This window comes from Phalaenopsis equestris, unplaced genomic scaffold (assembly GCF_001263595.1).
Source record: "Phalaenopsis equestris unplaced genomic scaffold, ASM126359v1 Scaffold000112, whole genome shotgun sequence".
In the NCBI taxonomy this organism is placed as follows: domain Eukaryota; kingdom Viridiplantae; phylum Streptophyta; class Magnoliopsida; order Asparagales; family Orchidaceae; genus Phalaenopsis; species Phalaenopsis equestris.
Genome location: NW_018164554.1, coordinates 588,216 through 593,355, shown reverse-complemented (window position 1 = coordinate 593,355; position 5,140 = coordinate 588,216).

The following is a 5,140-nucleotide window of genomic DNA, read 5'->3' as shown; positions in this document are numbered from 1 at the left end:
GCTTTAAACATTTTATGTCTTTGTTCTAACACTACCCCAATAGCATAATCACTTGCATCACACATCAACTCAAATGACCACCTCCAATTAAGTGAGACTATACTAAGAGTGGTGACTATTTTTTCTTTTAATATATTAAAGGCATTTAGGTAGTCTCGATCAAAATTAAATAGGACTTCTTTTTCTAAAAGATGGCATAAAGGCTGGGCGATTTGAATCCAACATGTCCTAGAAAACTTCTAAACCCCCTTACTATGGTGGGTGGAGGTAGTTTTACAATTACTTGAATCTTTGTTTAGTCTACTTCCATGTCATTTTCAGATATTTTGTCTCAGAAAATTCCTCCTATGACCATGAATTGACAGTTTTCCTAATTGAGAACAGGGTTAGTCTCTTCACAACATTTTATCGGCTTTGCTAAATGATCTAAACATGAATAAAATGAGGTTCCAAACACTAAGAAATTGTCCATGAAAACTTTTATCTCTTTCCAATCAAGTCACAAAAAATAGACATCATACACCTTTGGAAAGTAGTAGGTATGTTACATAACCCAAATGACATTTTTCTAAACGCTAAGGTTCCATAAGGGCTTGTAAATGCAGTATTGCCTTGATTCTTAGGAGATATAGGTATTTGATGATATAAAAAATATTTATCTAGAAAGCAAAAGTATCGGTGACTAGTCAGCCTATCCAACATATGATCCAGAAAGAGTAAAGGAAAGTGATCTTTCTTAGTGGGTAAATTTAATTTTTTGTCGTTAATACAAATTCACCGCTCAGTGACAAGTCTAGCAGGAATTACTTCATTCAATTCATTTACGGATGCTATCACTCCCCCACCCTTCTAGGAACACAGTGAATAGGACTAACTAAACACTATCTGATATAGGATAAATAATACTAACATATAACCACTTTAATATCTTCTTTTTAACAACTTCTTTCATAATTGGATTTAATCTCCTTTGAGGATCTGCCTGTGGTTTATGATTATATTCCATCAGGTTCCTATGCATACAAATAAAGGGACCAATTCCCTAAATATCTGCTAAGGTTTGTCTGAAAGCTTTCTTATAATTCATCATAATTCTCAATAATTTTTCCTCTTATAATTAAGTCAAATCTTAAGATATGATGACTAGTAATGTAGATGACTTCTCTAAATAAGCATGTTTTAAATATGTAGAAAGCACCTTCATCTCAAGTTCAGGGGTTCCTCAATAGAAGGAATAAGAGGCTTATTATTTCCTGTTGTATCTAAAATTTCAAAGCTTTCTTGAACAAATTTTAAATTTCATTAGACAAGATTTCCAGCTCATCTTGGAAATCCATGCCTTTCTCGTTATCTAACTCATGTCCTTCTAATTTAACTTCATAACTCTTTTGGAAATGACTATTACACAAATAATCAATTAAATCCATCCAAAAACACGCATCTTCATTTCTTTTAGCAAGATATTTCATAAATTTTAAGACATTAAATGTAAATTTCTGATCTCATTACACGTCTAGTAGCTAGGAAACGTCTCCATAAAATGATTGGAATTTTTTTACCTTCCTCCATATCTAAAATAAGGAAGTCAACAGGGAAGATAAATTTATCCACCTTAATTAAAGCATCTTCTATAACCCACTTTGGCTAAGTGATTGATCGGTCAACTAACTGAAGGGTTACAGTAGTTAGAGAAATTTCACATAATCCTAACCTTCTAAATATAAATAATGGCATAAGTTTTATACTTACTCCAAGATCGCATAAAGCCTTTCCAAAAAATCTTTCTCTAATTGCGCAGGGAATAGTAAAGCTCCCAGGATCCTTAAGTTTTTGAGGAAGCTTCTTCTGAGTTATTGCGCTACACTCCTCACTAAATGCAACTGTCTCATAGTCTCCAATATTTTTTTTCTTATTAGGAAGAGCCTTCATGAACTTTACATAACTGGGCATTTGTTCTATAGCTTCAGTGAACATAATGTTAATAGTTAACTTCTTAAATACTTCCAAAAATTTTGAAAATTGTTGATCCAACTTCTGTTGTCAAAGTCTTTGAGAAAATAGAAGTGGTGGTTTTTCTAAGTTAATCTTAGTTGGTGAGATTGGTTTTTCCAAATCCTGAGAAACACGTTCCTCAGGTCTTTCAGTTTCCACGGTCTCTTTTTCAACCTATTCTCTTTTTGAACTACATTCTCCATCTCTCTTCCAGTTCTTAGTTTGGCATTTTAACATGCTCACTACTCTTCTCCTTAGGGTTTATCTCAGTGTTGTTAAGAAGAATTCCTTGAGACTGATTGCTAAGTGAGTTAACAATTTGACTTTGCAGTTGATTCCCCATTTTGCAACACAACCTCCTCCAAAGACAACTTCTTGTCCTTAAATTGTGGATTATTGTTAAAGTTTGGTGGATTAGAAGGTCCGTAATTAGTACTACCTTGGTTATTCCAATTTCCTAAAGGATTTTATTGATTATTTCTTCATTATTGGTTTCCACCACCATAATTATTATTCCAGTTAAAATTAGGATGGTTCTTCCAGCCTGGGTTATAGAAGTTGGAATAAGGGTGGTTACATTTGTTCTTATTTGCATTTAAGGTCTCAAAATGCTAGAATCAACCATTTTCCAAACCAAATTTTCCTCAATTACTGGAGGTATTTGAGGTTGGTTCATTCCAAATTGATCTCGCTTACTAGATACTACTACAACTTAAGAAGTAGGAATTGACAATACATTCATATCATGCACACTGACTACCTTTCTAGGATTTACCCTTTCAGCGAGTCATTGGAAATTATTTGTAGACATCTTTTCAATCAAATAGTAAGCTTCATCAAATGTCTTTGACATGAGTGAAGCACTAGTGACAGCATCAGTGATAGATCTAAGGGATCCTACTAGCCTATTATAAAAAACTTGAATAATTAACCAATCTGGATAAGCATGATGCAAACACTTTCTAAGAAGCTCCTTAAATCTATCCTACGCTTTGTATATCAAGTCACCTTCATACTGACAAAATGACGTATATTATTTCTAAGTATAGAAGTTTTTGAAGGTGGGAAATACTTAGGTAAGAATTTTTTGACAAAGTCACTCCAAGTCCTGATCAGTCCAGGTGCTCATGAATTCAACTACATTTTAGCTTTATCCCTTAAGGAAAAGGGAAAAGCCTAAGTCTAACTGCATCATTTGGCACTCCATTATAATAAAATGTAGCACAAAGTTCTAGAAAAATTGTTAAGCATAAATTTGGATCTTCAAGCGGAGTTCCCCCAAACTAGTTGTTCTGTGTTGTTTGGATAATATCAGGTTTCAATTCAAATATATTAGCTTCAATGGCAGGAGTTTGAATACTTAAATGAATTTCATCTGCCGTGAGATTAACGTAACATATAATGTCCTGTACTTGTTATGATGTTCATTATCTTGTATTTGATTATTTTGATTTTTCCATTGAATATTCGCCATTTCTTTTATAAATTGGTGAAGTCTTCTCTATTTTTTAATTTTCTTAGTAGTTCTCTCTAGTTTTAGATCATAAGATACTAGTCCTTCAGATCCTCCACTGCACATACACAACTAAAGACTTAATTCATAAAATTAATAACACATATTAAATAAAATATTTTTTTTTATTTTTCTTCTCTTTAAAGAACGCACAATACAAAAAACACTCTATAAGAACACTTAAATTTTCAAATCTTGGTCTTATAAATTCAGCTAAAATTCTATTAAAAAATTATTTATCGTCATCCTCGGCAACGATGCTAGAAACTTGATCCACCCCATCGATTATCACAATAATGTAAACCCTAGTAATGACACTAGAAACTTGATCTGCTCTTTAGCAAATTAATTGAGTTCTTAGATTAGATATTATTACTCACTAGGTTTTCTCACACAAGTATACATATCGTTTTAGTAATGTAATGCTCTATTGAGTACATATTGTCATCTCACAGGGAAGGAGGTAACAAGCCCATTGGGTGAAGTTCTAGTCTATTATGCTGGGTCTTAGTTCGGAATGCAAATTACAATGTTTTTTCTAAAAATTACTCCTAAACTATTGCACTAACTTTAAAGTTAAACCTATCTATATCAATGGGTTAGGTGAATTTCAAAAGCTACCTTTCTCTTATGATTGCATAAGTGGATTAGAGGATACAATAATGAGAATTACTAATATGAATAGCGTATATCTTGTTTATCCTCTTCTAAGTGCGTAAAGAAGTTTGGTTTAACTTGGAAAGTGTTCATGTCTGTCACCCTAGAAAACCCCAAGTTATACCCATCAAAACCTATCTCCTTATCTATTTGCATTGCCATATGGACTACCTTTTCTTCACCCACTAGTTCAATGTAATCTCCCTAGTTGTTCATTTCATAGCTTGTTCGAGTCTTTTTGGTTTCACAATAAATTTTAACATACCATTTGACCAAAATGATAATTAAAAGAAGCACAAAATGAAAGATCATCACATTAGTATTAAAATCTAATTCTAAACACATCTTATTAATCCCACTATCCATCACAAGAGAAAAGTAAACAAAATCTACTCACATAGCATGAAGATTACAATGGAAAACATCATCATTTAACAAAATAAATACACTAAATATGTGTTTAAAACAAGTCTAAGACAAATAGAAACATGATACTTAGTTTTTCTTTTCCGAAAAGGGTTGAAATGTTCCTCCAACAATGAATCCAAGTCCTCCCTACAATGTTGTATTGCTTCCCTTACAGATTTCTCTCTAAAGCTCTCACTAATCTCTTAAGAAAATTAAAAATTTACAAACCCTAGATCTTTCTAAGACTCCTTGGCTTCTCTCCACCTCTCCTCTCCTTCAGAATGCTTCGGGCCCTCTAAGAAATTTCTTTTGAACTGCTTAAAACTACTACTTCACTCCTCAAGTTGTGGTAAAGCAACTATAGAATAATAATCATGCATTGGCGCCGACCTCTTGGGTTGTTACACTGGTTCTGGCGCCTATGCTCCAATAAGCTAGCGCCAAGGTACTTGGATGGAGTACCTTGGTGCCCAGAGTCTGACACTTATGTGTCAGGCTTGCTTTCTCCGATATGCTCAATTTAGCTAATATTTAGTCCTTTTAACTCTGCTTTGCTCCATGTGTTCTATC